Raw genomic sequence first — 20,039 nt, forward strand, 5'->3', positions numbered from 1 at the left:
GTGATGTGGTCGCGGCACGGGATGTCGAGGATCAGGCGTGCAGAGGCATTCTGGACTCTTTGCAATCTGTTGATGAGCTTGGTCGGGGCTCTGGCGTAGAGGGTGTTTCCGTAGTCGAGTCTGCTGCTGACTAGGGCCTGGGTGACTGTTTTCCTTGTGTCTGTCGGGATCCATCTGTAGATCTTGCGGAGCATACGGAGGGTGTTGAAGCAGGTGGAGGAGACAGCGTTGACTTGTTTGGTCATGGTGAGTTTCGAGTCGAGGATGACTCCCAGGTTGCATGCGTGGTTGGTGGGTGCGGGGGGAGTCCCCAGCGATGCGAGCCACTTTTCACCATGTACTGCGCACATGAAGCACAGGTACCACCAAAGGAGTTTATTCTTTGCCAACCACGTTTGGACATCGGATCTGTGCAGTGGATCCTCGTTTTATTTGCTTCTTTGGTCCGTGAGCCAAGCCCTCTGTTCTACAATACTCGTGCCAGGCATCACGATGATCTGGAGTTTGCCCATGAATAGTCAGTGGACATCAGCATCTACATACTTACGTTGAATTCGTGGTGAAACGCACAACATTTACAAGATTGGAATATGCTGGCAATGTACTGTTTCCTTCCGTTTCTTTTTTAATTTTCTCATGTTTTTCAAGCATGAGCACGTTTTCCTTTACTGCAGACCACAGTATCTACTTAATTTGTTAGAATTTTTGTTTTTTTGCGACAGTGTCATTCTCCTTGTGAGAGGTTGCTTAGTGATAGTCAACACCTAAGAAGTACCAAAGATGGAAGAACTACACATATTGAGTGACAAGTCAAGTTTAGTTGTAAAAGAAAGGTGAAACTGGGAGTAAAGGATTCTTTGTCAGGCCTAAGTAGAAGAGGGGAGGCAAGATGGCGTTCGAGTGAGAGGACGCTGCAGAGCCTCCTGAGACCTGGACCTGGACCCTGTAAGATGCAAGATGCATGATACAGCATGATACGCTGGCTGTCAACCTGAGAAAAAAATTCTAAATTACTACTTTCTACCTTCTACCTTCGTCGGTTTTCACTCAGCTGCTGGATCCTAGGACTTGACTGCGGACTGCGGTCAGTGTCTAGCTATGGTGATTGCGGCACGACGGCACGACAAGAGGGAGTGAAAGGTGAAAGGAGACAAGGTAATTTAAGCGGCTACCTTTGTTTTTTGTAACACTCTTCTGTTGTGTTACATCGTGGTACATCGGGATTGATAAACTGCCGTACTTGAACTGACGAATACGAACATGAAAAACTGGGTGTTATAGACTTTTGGACTTTTGGTCTGTCTGTCACATAAAGGAAAAAGGAAAAAAAAAGCGTGAATGCGCGGTCTGAGCACAAAAGCTCCCCTTAAACTCCTATTGACTTCTTATTCATCTCCTATTGACTTCCTATCTCTCGCTATTTTTCACTATCAGTTATAGTTGCTCGCTACCCCCCAGGATCCCGGACTTACCGCTTCGGTGCGTTAGCACACACTGTCCATCTACGGAAAACGAGACGCGAAAGGATTTAGCGCGAAGCAAGTCAGGACGCGATTGAAACTTTCCGCCTACGTGTTTTCTGCTGCGGCTTCAGCCTCGGCCTCGGCTTCTGTTAACGGCTTCTGCTTCTCCGCCTCTCTGCCCCCCTCGTCAATCTCTGTGCTCTTTGCTCTTTGCTCTGTGTTCTACGCCGATCACTGACCGCCGGCTCCTGGCGCTGCTGGCTGACATCTCCTGTCATCTGCAGACACGGCTGCGGAGGGATTTGTAGGCGAGAAGGTCACGTGAGGTCACGTCAGTCTGGGAGACTGGGCCTTTGTCAAGAAGACGTTCTAATCAATCCAGTACGAGAGGGGGGGGAAAAATAATAAAAATAAAAAGAGAATTAAAGAGAAGCAAGTAAGGAAAAGCTGGAAAAGCGAGGGAAAGAAAACAAATATATACAGCACATATATATATACAGCACAACAATACGACAATACGATACTACCTATATACCTGGAGAGATAGGAACAAGGAATAAAGGAACAAAGGAACAAAGGAACAAAGGAATAAAGGAACAAAGGGAGCTGAACATATGGGCTCTCTTTTGATTGGCCTAAACTCTCAGGTGGTCTATTTTGACCGACAGCAGGGGAAAAACACAGGCCTTGCCATTAAATTTCCTTGGGCGAGAAGGGCACATGCTGGATTCCCAAGGCTACCTAAAACAGCGTTAAGATTTAAAGTTGGAGGTCTTGGGGCTAGAGGAGCCAGAGACAACGCAGTGCTTTCAGAAAATATAACGGAAATCACCATACAAATTTTGAATACAACCATGGAGAAAGATGTGGGAAAAGATAAAGAGGAAAACAATGATATAACCAGTGACTCTGTTTCGCAAGAAGAAACTCAAACTCAAACTCAAACTCAAACTCAAAATCAGTATCAGCCTAGGATAAAGAACGGTACAATAACCGATACAACTGATACAACCGATACAAAAGCTAAAGCAAAGGCTCAGACTCAGCTACAAGGAGAGGCCGATCAAGAGAAACTGGAAGTACAAGAAAATTATGAAAGAGAAGAGACTATAGAGGATTCAGAGGACCATGATGGAGGAAATACTAAAGAGATCCTTAATTCACAAGGATCTCAGAAGTTAAAAGGAAGACAAAGACGACCCGAAACTAGGGGTTACAAAGCAATCGAAAAAAACGGCAAAAATAATGACGATGGCAAAACGAAGGAGATCAACTCTGATGGAAAAGAGAGAAACATCGAGACTGGTCAGACTAGTCAGATTGAACAGAAACGGAATAAGGAAGCTGAGAAACTAAAAAAGAAAGCTAAGGAAAATCAGAGAGCAAAAGAGAGAGAAAAGGAAAAAGAAATGACAAGCAGGGAGAATCTTGACCTATTGGAGAAAAAGGCTAAAAGACTACAGACGATTAAAAAATTAAAAGCTGTGGCTAATATAACGGGGCATTCAATAGGCTCCCAACCCAGAATTTCAAATATATTTAGTCCCGCAATTAAAGAAAGACAGCAGAAAGACCCCTATAATGAAACTGTATCAATCACAATGGATCAACAAGAATTACAAAATAGGACCATGACTGCTGTAGAAGAGGTTTTAGTCCCGGCAGAACATCTTGAACAGCGAATTATGCGGAAGGTGAAAGACAGCACTACAGCAGAACTTTCGAATATAAACCAACCTACGAAGGAGTATGCCTCTGCAGAAGTTTCCGATGGTTCTGAATCAGAGATCTATGAGACAGGAATATCAATTTCCAGTGAATATAGTGTATCCAGCAAATCCAGTGAAGAGACCGATCATGGCAAGAATTTTAGACAGGAGGAACAGGACAAAAAAGTACTTTTACCAACAGAAATCGGATTTAAAAATACTCTACTTTGCGACTATATACTAACAAAGAAATCCGGGAGAAAAAGAAGCAAACCCAAAAGGCACCTAAATATAACTCAGGATGAAACAACAGATCCTGGGAGCAATCCAGAACAAAAAACAGCAAGAACCAAACTGTCACGTAAAAGTCCTCATCGCAAAACAAACGCAGAATCTGAAAGAAGTAAGAATATTTCTCTTAACAATCCGGATGACGATGAGCAGCTGAAGCATAGAGAACCTACATTGAGTGAAGTTTTCGAATCAATAAAAAATTTTCATCAAGATGTAAAGAAAGATAGTCAAAGAAACCATGTCGCTATTCAAAAATTGGAAGGTGCTATCAATAAAGTTGGCAATACATGTCAGGAAATCTCCGATAGAATGTGCTCGGTAGAAGTTCGAGCAGAAAACCTGGAATCAGATGTTGGCAAATTACAACTCCAAGCCAAGGAGCACGAGGGTATAATCAAAGACCTAATGATAAAGGTCGAAGACCAAGAAAATAGAACAAGAAGGAACAATCTTCGATTTCTTGGGATCCCCGAGGGCTCGGAAGCTAGTGACCCAAGAAATTTTATGATCAATTTACTGAAATCCACTTTCCCGGAGCTTAACTCCTGGGAAATGGATAAAGAAGTATGCCGAGCACATCGCTTTCCACTGACAACACCAAAACGGTCAGAGAAATCACTTAAATATCCGAGAGCTTTCCTAGTCAACTTTGGAAACTTTGTGGTACGTGACACTATATACGATCTGGCTAGGCCAACGGCTCAAAGAGAATATAGGGGCTTTAAGTTTTTCGTAAGACCGGATTTTGCACATGCAACAGTCGAAAGACGATGGCGAATGAGACAGCTGTTCGCCCCCTTTGAAAAACTCGGAGCAACAGTCTATCTGCAAAATCCGGCACGATTAAAAATAGTATATAAAGGCATAACAAGGAGCTTCACAAGTGAGATACAGGCGGAGGTCTATCTTAAGGAGGTTGAAGCAAGTATGAAGTAAAACATTTGTAACTGAACAGAAGGAGACATTCACTGTCGATCAACTATTAACTTCTGTTATCGGATGTAAGGCTGACACTTAGCGTGATTATATAGTAGCAGGCCAGGTAGGAGGCTCAGGCGGGTGGATCACACGGCCATCAACAGCTGGGTGAGTCTAAACCCAGGATGCCTCGAAGGGTGGCAGGAGGGGGGGTGGTAAGAGGGGGGGATGGGAGGGGGGGAAAGGGGGTTGGATGGTGGATTTGGGGGGAGAAAATAAAAAACTAAAGAGAGGTCGTACTGCTAAAGGGATTGCGTATGAAGGAGGAAATTTGAAACAAATGATGGGTTCTTATAACGAATTCAGGTATCCGAACAGGTTGATGCTATGGAAGTATTTAAAAATTGACAATGTCTAAACTTAGTATTGGATCTCTTAACATAGGAGGATTAAATAATTGGAAAAAGAGGGGGAAGTTTGAACAGTATCTAAACATGATAAACTTAGATTTAATATGCCTACAAGAGACCCACTTACCGTGGAGCAAAAAACACTGGTTGAATTTTAAAGGTTATGAATTGTTGTCATGTTCATCCCAGACTTCTATGATAAGAGGCGTAGCTATAATTGGCAAAGATGGGCTAGGGGGGGCCAAAAGGTGTAAGGCGGATTCACTAGGAAGATGGGCAATATGCGAAATGAATTTAGGTTTCACTATTTGCACAGTATATGGATCTAACACAGATGAGCCACAAGTTTTTAGTCATATTGAAAACGAATTAATCGATTGGCATACCAATATAGTACTATGTGGAGATTTTAACATTTCTGCGAATTTCACGGATGGTAGTGCATACATAGGCAGGAAGCCAAGGGTGTTTAGAGCAATTATGTCAATGATGGAGTCACATGGCTTATATGATGTGTGGGGAAACTTATCGACCGGAGATACAGGGTTCACGTATTACTCACATCCTTATAATAAATACTCGAAATTAGATTACTTTATGATCTCGAATACCCTACTTAAGAGTGTTCAAATGAACAAGCTTCCCAAAATCATGTCAGATCATAACCCCCTAGTCCTAAATATGATCATTAATAGATCATTCAAGGTCCCTAGACCTTGGACATTTGACAAAAAATTGTTAGCGGATGTCGACTACATTACTCGTATGAAAAAATGGTCTCAGTCCTTTTTCGACGCCAATAGGTATAGCGCATCACGGGGAGTGGTGTGGGATAGCTTTAAGGCAGGAATAAGAGGAGAAACTATAAGCTATACCACCAACCTATGGAAAAAGGCTAAAAGTGAAAGGGAAACATGGATGGGAAAATTGAGCAAGGCAGAGACACAACATAAACAAGATTTAATTACTGGCGATCAATCTGTTGAGAGCCTACATAAAGTAAATTCCATAAAAGCTGAGATCCAGAAACAATTAGCAAGAAAGGCAGCAGCATACTATCAGGCACAGAGATCATGTCTTTATGAAACCGGTGAGCAAGCAGGCAGAGCTCTTGCCCTGAGAATAAGGCAGGTTGCAAGTAAAAACACCATTTCACAAATCGAATATCAGGGCCAAACATACAACAAGCCAGGTGAAATTTTGGAGGGGTTTAGGAAATTCTATCAAGAACTATATCAGGAGGAAGCTGCTGGAGGGCACACGAATATAAGTTGGTTAGACATGGGCAGCAAGCTAAATTTAGGCCAGATTATATCATTGGAACAGGATATTACATTGACGGAGATATCGGAAGCTCTGCAAGATCTTGCAAGTGGAAAAGCGGCGGGCCCAGACGCCATACCGTTAGAGGTATATAAAAGTCTAAGGGAGGAAATAACACCATTGCTCCTAGATCTATTTAATGGGGTTATGAATACCGGAATAATACCAGAGTCTTGGCAAGAAACTAATATAGTAATCTTTCATAAAAAAGGGAAATCAAAGACTAACCCGGGCTCCTACAGGCCGATATCACTAATCAACAGCGATAACAAGCTATATGCCAAAATTATGGCTGCTCGTATCGGGAGGGTTATTGCATCCCTGGTCTCCCCCTGGCAGCATGGATTTATCCCAGGAAGAGGAACTACAAATCATATTAGGAGAGCTATTACATTATTTGACATTGGTGCTGCTAGGGGAGAGAGTGTCGCAATGATCCTCCTCGATGCAGAGAAGGCATTTGATCGCGTCAGATGGAGCTTTCTATGGAACGTTATGGAAGCAAGGGGATTTGGCCCTAGAATCTGTCAAGCTATTCGTGCTATGTATTCATCACCCACGGCCAGAATTCAATCAATGGGGGAAAGATCAGATAAGATCAATATAACAAGGGGTACTAGACAGGGCTGCCCATGCTCTCCAATCTTGTTCGCACTTTATATAGATCCCTTAATTACACAATTAATGAATAGTGCGATTATCAAACCAGTAACATCAAATGGGTTCCATACTAAAATTCTCGCTTATGCGGATGACTTAGCAGTCATCACAAAAGATCCAGAGCTAGCTATGAGGGAGGTAGTTAACATAACTGGTCAGTTTGGAGATGTATCGGGCTACCGATTAAATGTTGACAAAACTCAGGTATTATGATAAAAAAAAAATAGCCAAGGTGGATGGAAGATATGTAGGTTCTGTAATATACCTAGGTATAACAATAAATGCAGAACCAGGTAAAATAATTGACGACAATTACACCCCTCTCTTGAAATCTTTGGAAACAGACCTAAAACGAATGGATTCATTACAGCTGTCATTGATAGGGAGGGCTAACGTTATAAAAATGACAATGTTTCCTAAGGTGCTCTACAAATTAAGATCAATCCCACTTAAAATTGATGAGAAAATTATTAGGAGGATTGAGGCCATTTTTTTGAAATTTTTATGGCAATATGGCATAATAAGGCGGTCAAATAGATATATGTCATTACCACAAGATAGAGGTGGTTTGGGACTGCCTGATATTAAGAGCTATCATCTTGCATGCCTCCTTACAGACATGGCTATTCTACTCCATCCGGGTGGCCCAACCCTTAGACAGTCGGCAATACCATCAATTTTTCAGCTATTGGTAGGAGGTGAAGCCGTAGGGCTTTTATTAAGGCAAACTCAGAGGAGTTACTTCAAGGAAACTGGATATAAGACGCTTGAGGATGTATGGTATATTTGGAAAAGTGTTAAAAAAGCTCTAGATATACCTACCATCCATTATCGGACACCACTTTGGAACTCAACACTTTTTCCAAATCTTAGTAGGGATGGAACATGGCGTCATTGGGAGAGTCAGGGTATAGTTGAGCTGGGGCAAATAATGATTGGTGATCAGTGTAGAACACTTGAAGAACTTACACAACACTATTCTTTACGAGGCTATCAAGAATTCAAATACATGCAGATTGTAAATAGAATTAAATCAATTAGGCCATGTATCACGCTGCAAGGGAAATATGAACTAATTGAGTATTTGAAGTCAGGGGGCCATAGAATTAGAGATATATATAAAATATTCAAAGATGCAATGATAGATGATGTCGGCAAAAACGAAGCTGTATGGTCCAAAAAACTGGGAGACCCAGAAATAGACGTTGATAAGGCGTTAGCTATGGACAAGAGGTTCCTACGCTCCTCGAATCTCAGAGCCCAACATTACAAAACCCTATTTAATTTATACTATACGCCTGAAAAACTATTTTCGTGGGGGAAAGCGATAGATAGCAATTGCCCCAGATGTGGAAAAGGTACGGCAGATCTTATACACATGTTCTATGGCTGTGAAAAATTTAAACCAATCAAAATTGAAATAACACGGTTTTTAGAGGGGCTACTTGATGTAAAAATTAATCTATCCCCGACCCTGATAATAATTGTCTGTGACGCGAAACTAAACATAAGTATCGAGGCTGAAGCCTTAGTCTTTATCTCTGTAGCAGTTTTTAGGATTCTAATTAGCGCAGCCTGGAAGGATACAGAAGCCCCAACTTTTCAAATGTGGTTGTGCAGATTGTTGGGTATACATAATATTGAGGAGGCATTATATGATTTAAAGCGAGCAAAGTTAAGGGATGTGGGTAAGCGACTCTGGGCCCCAGTGGCTACATGGAGGACAGCAAAATTAACCACAAACGAATGATATATTGGCTGCATCGCTATTTAATATGCTAATTTAATTTGTAATGTTTTTTTTTTTTCACTGTTTATTACTCTGTCTGTTTTTACTTTGGATAAGGGTATAATGCAATGTTCCATTATATTTTATTTTATGTATCTATGTATCCATTCAGTAATATGTATTTGCCGGTACGATCTCTCAAATAAATAATAAAAAAAAAAAAAAGATAGTCAACACCTTATGACTTATGCTGTGCTTTTTACTTATACTTGTTGCGTCCACCTATTCACTTGTGGTCCATATTGCTATGTGAATGCTTGATAATATATTTTTTTTACTGAATCATATAGTTATTTATTTACAACGCAGTGTATGTGCTCTTATTTGGTTTCTTTGCCCTATTTGGTTTCTTTGCCTGCGCAGCCCTAGCGTTTTGGTTTGACTACAGTGTTTTCCACGTACCCTTCCTTACCAGTCTTTGCGTGATTGTTCTGTGGTTTTGCCTTTGGAATTTAGTTACAGGTGTCATTTTATTCTGTTTTCATGGGTGAGTGTATCCCAGTACATTTTATTCTGTTTCATGGGTGAGTGCATCCCAGTACACTTTATTTTGTTTTGGTGGGTGTGTGCATCCCAGTACATTTTCTGCTGTTTTGTTGGGTAAGTGTTTCCCAGTACATTTTTCTGCTGTTTTGGTGGGTGAGTGTATCCCAGCTACAGGCGTCGTTTCCTTTCCTGAGTGGGGGTGTTGTTTTCTTTTGTATTACAGTGCTTGTTGCTTAGTGGGTATGCTTGAGGCAGCTATGTGCCACATATGTACTTTTCTATGTTCTATGTTTTGGTTCTGTCATGTTTGCAGCGCTGGTTCGCTGTTTGCTGTATGGCTTTTCTTTGTCTACATCTATTTTGTGTTGCCGGTAATGGGATCCATGGATTGTAGGGGTGCCTGAGACGTCAGACGTACAAGTATTGTACATGTTTTGCTTACCATGCTTTCTCGTTCACCAATCGGTTTTGGGTGCTTCTTGGTTTAATTAATTTGCTTTTGTGTGTATGTATGTTGCTTTTAGTAATATTTCAGGGCATGCGTTCTACTTTGTGTGCAGTGTGCTTTACTGCGCAGCTTTACGTTTCTACTTGTGGTTTACTTCATGCTCTGCCTGAGACTGTTTGTCCCTTTAGGTGTGCGTATTTCATGGCTTTCGTTCTGTTTTCTGGGTTGTGCCTTTCCTTTGTGAGAAAAGGGGATGGTGTGCGTGCCATTGTATTACTGCAATTTCATGCTATTGCATTTTTGCATTTTCATGTCATTGTATTATTGCATTTTCATGCTATTGCATTTTTGCATTTTCATGTCATTGTATTATTGCATTTTCATGTCATTGTATTATTGTATTTTCATGCTGTTGTATTATTGCATTTAGGACAGTACTTTTTGCTATCTTTTACCTTTTTTTCATTTTCTTTCTATTGGTGAATTTACATCTTTAACTTTCCTTGTCCTTCATTCCTTTCTTCAGTACTTTTCTTTTGTTGATGTAAAGAAAGAGGATATGTTGTAGCGTGATTTCTCCTCTTCTTTCTTTACATTTGATATTCCCTCTTCTGTTCAGCCTGAATGACTGTAGAATATAGAATGATGTCATAGAGTGCTTGGTCTTGGTCAGAGTGTCAGTGGAAAGATTGCAGGCTGAGCAGCAGGGAGGCTGCTCTTGTTGGAGCTACATTGTTCCAACTTACCATCTTATCTACTATTCTACATCTTGTGTAACTGGAACTTAATAAAGCATCATCTTTGGAACCTACTGCTTGGCTACTTGTGGACCTTTCTAACTTACCATCTTGTCTACTATTCTATATCTTGTGTAACTGGAACTTAATAAAGCATCATCTTTGGAACCTACTTCTTGGCTACTTGTGGACCCAACAGCTTCCCAATAGACATGAGCGCTCTGCAATACCTCTTGCTGTTGCCTGATAGCTCTATATACATCTGAGTTATCCTAGGTGCTATTCTAGCCATCCTTCGTAAAGGTGAATGCCTATGTTCTCACCAGTAGGTTTCCGTGCTTCTCAAGGGTAATGAGTGTTGTTCAGTAGGCCTCGGTGCTGAATAAAAGGAGTTACGGTGTTGTTCATATCTGGGTGCTGGCAAGTAGGTCAGAACATTGTTTGGTAGCCTTGGGAGCTGCTTTATAGTCCTTCCTGTTTCAGATACAGGAGGTATTAACTCTACTGCGTCTACCATTGCATCTGCCAATCACAAGCTTAGTTTTAGGTGTGACAGCAAATTGTGTTGATGTTCTCCTCCCATGGCCTACCACTGATTAAATCATAGCCACTAGAAGAGTGTTGGAGGGTTAATGGAGGGATAAAAGGTAGAAACTGACGCAGACAAACACAGGGCACTCCAAAAAATTGACCATAATCTCTTCCGAGTTTGGCAGCAGAGTACATCCCATTTTGCATTGTGATAAGCATTACATTTGAAACCCTTGACAGGCTGTTGGAAAACGAGGCAGCATCTGTAAGGCCTGCACAAATAACATGACTACATTTGTCCTTCACTGGGAACCAAACACCCAATTGTAGCGCCTGACTCTCAGAGGGTAGCGGTGCAGAGCAGTCTGAGGCTTACTCAAGGGAGGTGGTGTGGGCTAGTAATCGCCATTTGCAGGTGCACAAAAATAACACTCAATAATTGATTGTCCAGTCTGTACTTTGCTTTATAAAAGTAAGAGTACATTTATTAAACACACACTACTCAATACTATGCACCAATTTACAAATATACATAAGCTGTTGGAATTACTTTGTGACATTGCATAACATCTCCACCCCTCCCGCAAAGGGGGGTGGGGTCTAGTACCACCACTCCCATGTATGCGCATCAACTTGCCCCCAATGCAGATAGTTGAACATAACCTGGAGCGAGGGCCCTGCGCACTGGCACCATCCCAGTGGCGACCCACCCTATTACCTCAACAAGCATTAAAAAGGGGGTAAACCTGCCTTGGTGACACATGACCCTGACTGAGCATCTCCAACTGACCATAAAGTATGCACCTCTATATCTTAAGGGCTAGCAGTCTGGGGACTTCACCTAAGCGCAGCAGCAAGAATCCATGTTTACGCACACTTTAAAATGACAGTACTCATCACCTTGGTTGTTCATTTGAATGCATTGCAATTACAGCCCCTAAAGGCCTCACAGATGAAATCACAGGATTGCGCATATACAGCCAAACACCCTAGCAGGACTGTCTGGCAACATAGCCCCACTTGGCTTATGACATCTCCTTACACATGTGACTTACAGTCCCTTCAAAAGAAGTACTCCTGGCAACTACACTTCTCCTGCAGCGCGCCTCTTCACTTTAAAAGGAATCACAGGTAAAAGCATGGGATTACGTAAATACAGCCAGACCCCCTAGCAGGAAGGTCCAGCAACATAACTCCATTTAGCTTAACATCACCTTACACAGGTGCTTCACTTTACACATGTGACTTTCAGTCCACCTAAAAATAAATAACCAATAGTAAATGCATTTTGGTGTAATTACACCACTTCACCTACAGGGGATGCACTTCTTCACACATCCCCAACTCAGCCCTTCACTTCATGATGCACTTCTCCACACACCCTCAGCTTTAGAACAAAAGTTCCAGCCTAGAATGTGTTCAAATGCTAGCTGAGCCCTTGAGGGGTAGTTTCCTTTAGGTCCCCATGACACTGAGGGTGGGACTTTTCTACGTGCTGGGGGGGTGGGAGACTGCGCTTCTCCAGCAGCTCCTCCAGCACCTTTTCACTAGTGAGGGTGACCCCCCTCCTCTGGGGGCCACAAAGCACCAAAACGGCAGATTTCTTCGTGCTGGGGGTGGGGGGGAAGACTGCACTTCTCCAGCAGCTCCCCCAGCACCTTTTCACAAGTGAGGGTGACCCCCCTCCTCTGGGGGCCACAAAGCACCAAAACGGCAGATTTCCAAATGCCTGGCGAGGCATTATGGGGCGCTTCATGCTCCTCTTTACCAGCCCCAGCCACTGGCAACACTCTCCTCTGCCCTCTGGGTCTCTGAGAGGGTAGATTCAGCAGTGTGCTGTCTTCACTGGCTCCCTGCGCCAGCCTTTCGCCTGGCTCTCCTTCTGGGCCTCTCTTCTCCCTGCGCAGAGGCCCTGCTTCTGTGCACCAGTCCTGCGCTCTTCTTCTGGTGCTGATAGGGTCCTGGGGGCAGTCAGGGGGTCTCTCCTTCCAACTGCCCATTCCGCCAGGCTCCAGCACCTTCAGCCTCAGCAGACCACACCCCAGAGAGAGCTTCTCTTCCTATGCAAGCACTTTTTAAAAGTTGAGTAGGGGGCTGTCAGGAAGTCTTTGTTGGTCCTATCAAACAGCGACACATCACGTCCCTGCCCCTGCTCCCTCCTTCTTGTCCAGCCTCTGGGTTTGTTCAAAATGGCGTCGTCCAGTGTCTCTGGCCACATGTCTGAAGCCCCTTCCGCCCACGTTGCCTTCCCTCCTTGGTGCAGCCTGGTGCCTGGCACCCAGCGACAGCAGTTGATGGATTGGCCTGCAGCCCCACCCATCTTCTCTTCGTGGAGAGGAGGCCCTAGCTTGTGGAAGAAAGGTTATCAATCCATCCAGCTGAGGTCAGCCCTCAGCCTGGGTCTGGTCATGGCTGGCTCAGAGAAATATGACCGTTCTGGATGACCCAAAAGCAGTACAAATATGACTTTGGACTGCAGAATACTTTTTTTCACATTTGCTACATTGGACTTAAGCGCATGTCTGGAATCTGATGGCCTAATGGAAGTTAATCTAGCCCATGGCTCCACATTCCCATTGGGGAATAATGAAGTGAAAACACAGTAAAACACACTGACTTTCCCTGGCATGTGTCTTTCCAGTGTATAAAGCCTATTCCATGTCACCACCCAATACTGCATAAGTCCTGCCACACCATTCACTTTGTAGCTGCTCCTGGTCTGCGCACGCTAGTAATCTCCCCTGCGCAGCCTGTACACGTGTGCACATGCATGTACACATGTGTCTGCATGTAACCAGCCCGGTGTCCCTACTCCAGCTGCTGAACAGTGGCCCGGTCAAGCCAGGGGAACACCGGTAAAATCCCCATGCAGTCTCTTACATCCTGAGTTCACTATGGATGAGTCCCAACTTATGAGGCTCCCCCACAGTAAAAGCTCAACAATTAGGTGCTCAAAAAGCGAAAAATCCGGGCGGCCCATAGTGTCAGAACCACCTTCGAACACAGACCCTATATGCCACCAGTGTTTTTTGGGGTACAGACCTTACGCCTACAGGAAAGCTTCAGGCATGCTTCCTTATGTAACAAGGATTGCAAAGCAATTGCAGTTTTCTATACCGCTTACAAAGTTCGGAACAGATTACATTATATAGTACATTAATTGTACATTAGTAAAACGTTAACATAAGGTGTATGTGTACATCAACCAAAGGCATTAAAGGTCAGTACGTAAATAGCAGAGATAAACAAAACATCGAGTCGACTGGTGGATCAATCTAGCGTAACAAAAGTAATGCGTTATAACCAATATTGACATCTTGTACATACTGTCTGTGAATACAATCGAATGTGGAATGTTCTACAACATGGATGACTAAACCAGATGAGGAGTAGTAGAGATAATTCAACCTTATAACATTAGGGGTTGCTACATTCAGGCTTAGACATTGTTACAGGTAAGATGAACTGACGGAATAGGACAAGAGGAGTTCATGGGGCTTAAGGATGGAGGAGAGGAAATGGTGACTGAAAAATGAACAATTTAAATTCCCTATTGATGCTGGACAAGTGCACTATGTATGGAGGGATATGATTAAATCCTGCACATGCCAGGACAAGGCCAGTGGTGTTTTTTGTTTTTTTTAAATCCAGAGTCTTTGTAACCTGTGTGTCTGAACTATATAAGGAGCGAGTCCCATGACATCCTAATTTTCCTGGCTAGGTAGTGTGAAGATTCACGATGCAAGGATTTGTGAGCTATATTGAACTACATGGATTCATTTGACCCTTTATCACTATTTTATAGGAATCCACGTCAGGAAAGAGTGCATTGGAGGGGAGTGTTTTATATTTTTTCTTTGAAATAAGATGGGAAGCAGCGCTGAGGGCCACGAAGAGAGCATGGCCGCCATTAGGGGGTCGTCAGGGGTCACTGCTGAGACCTCTGGCATGCCCCTTGTGACTCCTGCCACTGCTTTTGCGACACCTAGCGTCAGCAGTGGCAAACTCAGCGGCAGGAACAGAAGTAGCTCGTTCTTGTCAATATTGTATTATTCTAATAGTGAACAATATAACATTATTAGCTATTAGTTTAATTAAAAATGGAGTACAAATAGCTGGACTATGACTTTCTATGCCAGCTGAGGAAAGTAAAAAAAAATGCTTTTAAATGTATCTATGTTGTGTAAGTGCTTGAAGTTTTGAGTGTGTTTATGTAAGAGTGTGTGAATGTGTAGGCAGAGTGTGTATATGTGAGTGAATGTGTGTGTATGTGTGAATGCGTGTATGTATAAGCATATGTATGTTTGACTGAAAATGAAGGTATATGGCAGTGGTGGCGGCCTCTGTAGGGGGGTGGTGGACAGGGGAGGCTTGAAAAAAATTAACGTACCTTCTTCGCTGCCGCCGCACACCTCTCCTCTGTCCTTGCACTCTGCCACAGGAAGCACCCAGGCTCCGGACTTTCCCAGCCAATCACGACACTGCAGGACCAGCGTCGTGATTGGTTTGGCCACTCAGGCAGTACCAGGAGCAGCCCGTTCAGGTAGGGTCATTGGAGCCGGATTGGGGGAGGGGGATTCGACAGACAACCATGAAGGAAAATTCATTAAATAATTGTTTCCCTCGTCGTCATCTGTCGAAATCCCCCCCCCCCCCCATCACACCGCTCTTACCTGCACGGGCCGTGGCTGGGCAGTACCTGGGAGGCTAGGCATGTTCTCCACTGGGCTGTGAAACACAGCCCAGTGGAGAACATGCCAAGTGCGCTTGACTGTTTGTTCCCCCCCCAGAGCGCCGGCCAAGCAGTCATGCGCACTTAGGGAGGGAGTGCAAACCACTCCTGCTTCTGCTGACGGCACGAGCCCAGCCTCCCCGTGCCTTACCTGGCTGGAGTCCCGCAAAGAAAAATGAAATGATAATATCTTCTTGTTATTGTCATTTTATTTTTCTTTAGCGCTGCTCAATGAGCTGTGCGGCAACACTCCTCCGCCTTAGCGGAGGCGCCACCACTGGTCAAGGGGCATGGAAAGTCACTTCCGCGACCACTGGCATTTTGGTGAATTGACGTCCAATAAAGAGAGTGGTCCAAAGTGGAATAACACTTGGTTCTATGGCCATTATTGAATGCAAAACACTTGCAGAATCTGAAAAAAAAACAGAACAGTCATGTTATACTCAGACATACAGCAAAACAAACACTCCGACTATCAAATACAAAGAACCTTCACAACACATAAAAGTAACATGATAGAAAGAGTTAGTGTATTCTGAGAAAAGCTAAAAGATAAACATTACAAAAATGCATAGCAACATAGCAAACAAAGCAGAACACGAATCAAAGAGCTAAAGGCGTACTTTTGAGAAACCTACATCAGCTTTGATGCACAATAGTTGGGGGGTTGGAGTACACCCGGGGCTCTCACTGGGCTGGACTGACTGGACCCGGTATCAGGCATTACTGGGGTCAGTTTTGCAGCGGTGCCCCCAGTAACAAAAGCTGCAAGCAAGCGTTTTCAGCCTCCCGGGGCCAGGCAGTGCTCCTCCAGGGGCCGGTCTGAGAAAATTGCCAGGGTTCTTTTGGGTTCCCAGTCCTGTCTTGGGCCCTCGTCTACAAAAGCACAACCTATACCATTAATCCCCCACCGACGCCCCTCTCTTTGATGATGATATACTTACTCTATGGGCTGTGATGATGTAGAAAGCACAGGAGAAGATCTGAACCTCATAGTAATGGGGTGCATAGATTAAAGAGCTTCACAAAGGACTATGCTCCAGGACCACCCTGACCCAGAATGGAGCTCGTGGTTCAGAATGACATTTCCAAAGTTGTGTGTCATTGCCACAGTCTGTAGAATAGTAGGCCGTGGCAGGTAGTTGGAGACACAATGCTGACGACATCAAGAGCGACTCATGCTCTGGTTGGGACTTTGAATGGGGTGCAGCAGTCATTGCTGGTCTGAGATTGGAATTCTATGCATCATTGTCTTTAATTTGCTCAGACTATGGGGGACGGCGATCTCCAGATACTGCTGAACTGCTTTCAAATGAGAACATTTACTTTTCAGTCATATATACTTTGCAGACCTGCATGGAAAAAGGGCAAATCAAGAAAACATATATTACAATGCCAAATGTAGTATTATTGAAAGCTGGTACATTTCGTCACTAATAACAATGTGTAGTGCAATGCTAACGTTTGTCCTGCATGGCCTGCTGTAGCAGTGCTCAATTTGTGCCAGTGGGGGCCACTGCCAGTCGCTTTCTGGGCTAGGGCTTCTTTTTCATTATCTGACTCTGACCTTGAACAGCAAAGAGAAAACGCGCAGAAAAGGGAACAACAATGAGGCGTTTGTACTCCTGATGGCGACCTTCAGAGGCATCGGAATTATGGGAAACACTTTCAAAAAATAAAACAACTCAGTACAGACCTTCTTTTCACAAACTTTTTTTTTAATCAATTATCTATGTAAATGTACTCTGAAGTGCCAGTAAGGTGCACACTTAAAACCCTGGGTGTGAGGCATTTTATTCAGGTCCATTTGCATCAGTGGCGTAGCTAGGGGGGGGCGGTGGGGGCGGTCCGCCCCCGGCGGCACTATTTTGAGGGCGGCGGCCTTTATAATTGATTTGGACACTCACTGACACTGCTGTCAGTCACTACAGGCAGTATTGTCCATGTCCCCAAATAAATTATAAAGACCGCTGCCACGGTCCGCCAGTGCCGCGCGGCCCCCTTGTGAAGAGCAAGCAACGTACGTACCCCGTTTGTGATTCCAGACAGTCCCAGGGCCGTCAATCTTGTAGCGCGCGAAAGCGCTACCAATGACGGCCCTGGGTATAAAGTTTGGCCAGCCCTCGCGCTGAAATGTAGCGCAGCACGACAGCAGTGACGCGGCATCACGCGCGTGCCTCTCGTGAGCGGCCGCGGCGCCTGTAAAGAACAAAGTGGAATCCGAAGGGTCGCGCCTTGCCTGGTTTTATCTTTGCATATTTATATAGCGCGAAATCGACCAGAAGGTATTGAAGCGCTTTAGCACCGTATTTACATTACACATTCAGGCACGGGGAGATGAAGGGATTTGACCAGAATCACTGGATGTGGACGTGACCTCGAGGCTTGAACCCTGGTTTCCTGCACAAAAGGCGGCATTGCACAGCTCAGGTAGCGGGCAGCAGCAGCAGCTTTGTTTTTCGTTGGTGAGCTGGCCTACTGCCGCCACAGTCAGTAGCGCATTTCAATACGGTCCATGTGTGAATATGGAGGCGGTCATGCTTGCTTGCAGGCAGGATGTTTTTTTAAGTCCCGACCTGTGCGGCCCAATGCCTCAGCAGCCCTCCCTGACCTCTTACCTGCCTCAACGTGGGTTGCTGGGGTCGCTGGTGAGGCACTTACACCACCGGCCTGCGTCCTGTCTTTAAAAGGCAGCCAGCTGACCTTTGACTGGACCACATGAACTTGAAGCAGCACGCATCACTTGCTACCCTCCTCTTGTGTTGAAGGGTGGGCGGCACAGACAGACCTGCGTCTTTTGACTGTCGATGGCGACTCCAAACTACAGTGACCTTCGATTTGATATTCAATTGCAGCAGCACTAAAGCCCACCAAGAGGATCCGGATCAGTGCGATGGATGCTGTCCTCGAGTCTGCATTGAGGCAATTATCAGAAAAGACTTCAAGTAAGTGCTTTTTTCCAACTTTAACCCTGGGCTCCATGCGATCGATGTGTGTTTGTGTGTGTGTTCAGTTTAGTACTTGCATCAGGCGGCCAGCACGAGTCCGACTATCACTGGAGGCGGGCCGGCAAACTCAAATTGCCGCGACCTGCTGTGACTCACGGCCTGAACCTGCCTGCAGCCAGCCGGCTGAGCCTGCACCTTTGCAGCCTGGAGGGTAAATGTTATAATGAGGCGGCAGGCAAACCCGAATTGCCACAGTGCGCAGTAGCGGCCTAATTGAGCCTGCAGCCACTGCCTTGAGAGACGGTGTGTCAAGCAATTCTTGGAGCGCCATCGCCACACTCCTCCAGACTCTGGACCACTGCCCAAGTAAGTGCCACCAGCCTCTGGGTGATTTACACAATAAATGGCAGCACGCGGTCAGGCAGCGAGATCATTGTTAGGTGGCACATGTTTGAACTCTTTCTCATGTCAGGCATGGAGTGTGGAGGGGTGCAGCTTGGGTTGGAAGGCAGAACATGTACTGTTAAGAGTGGTGTAAAAAAATCTGGACTAGTGGACTGGGAAGGCAGTCAGCGATGGTGACACCCACTGTAAGGGGAAAGTCAGGGTACCTGCACAAGCAGTGCTTTAAATGAGCAGGTACCGATTGCCCTCGGAGCTTTCTATCAGTGAGAGTACCTGCACTTCAGTGGACAATGATATCTGGCACCCTTTTGTCTTTGTCACGCTGAAAATTTCCAATATCATGTGGCCAAAATAGAAAGGCTTTTTGAAATTTAATAATGCTCATTAGGATACTGATGATCTCATTTGAATTTACCTTTGTACATTACAAGCGCGTAACCATGACGACACAACACACAAATCTCTTCAATCAGCCTTCACCCACACGCCATATAAGCATCTAGATTTAGACAAAAAAAATAGTATGGGTGAGATATCTCGGTGGGTTAAAGCCTGTGCGTGCCTGCCTGTATTGGTACTAAGGTGACATTGCGGGATATTTTCAGTTTCAAATATCCAACTGGCTTGGGCCCCCAGTTGCTATTTTCAAATGTGTGCTCTATTTCTTGTAGTACACCTGGCAAAAGGCTTGTGAACACTGCAAATCACTTCAGCTTCATAACTACCTATGAAACCACTTCAGATGTTGTCAGGGGAGATGTGCTACAAACATGTTGCTAGCCTGGAATACCCACGAAGGAGTCATTGTGTTGGTATAATGTTTGTCTGATGTAACGTGCTCTGGCACCCTTCATTGGTATGAGCAGCACTAGAAAACAAATGAAAAATTTGTGAGAGAGGGGCTAAAAGATGTTAGAGTGCTTTACAAATAAAGATATAAGGCATATAAATGATACCACACAATGGCGTTGGGCATTGATAAAGAGCATAAAAATAGAAATTACAGCAGTCACAAATATTGAGTAACAGCAAAGCCACAGGTCATTTGCAGCAGTTTTCAGATCTTCTTAGAGTTCCTTGTTCTCAAATGGGTGCAATTTCCTATATTTATATGCTTCAGTCGCCTTCATTGCTTTATTTTGCTCGTACCGAAGTGTCACTCATAGTCATTGAAATGCCACTCATA

The 20,039-nt window shown here is 44.3% G+C and overlaps 1 protein-coding gene across 8 annotated transcripts in view; it reads left to right on the forward strand.

Moving 5' to 3' along the window:
* Nucleotides 1-20,039, forward strand: part of GHR (growth hormone receptor) — a 985,620-nt gene that overhangs the window by 302,900 nt on the left and 662,681 nt on the right. The window lies entirely within an intron of this gene.

The sequence above is a fragment of the Triturus cristatus genome, chromosome 2_1, assembly GCF_964204655.1.
Source record: "Triturus cristatus chromosome 2_1, aTriCri1.1, whole genome shotgun sequence".
In the NCBI taxonomy this organism is placed as follows: domain Eukaryota; kingdom Metazoa; phylum Chordata; class Amphibia; order Caudata; family Salamandridae; genus Triturus; species Triturus cristatus.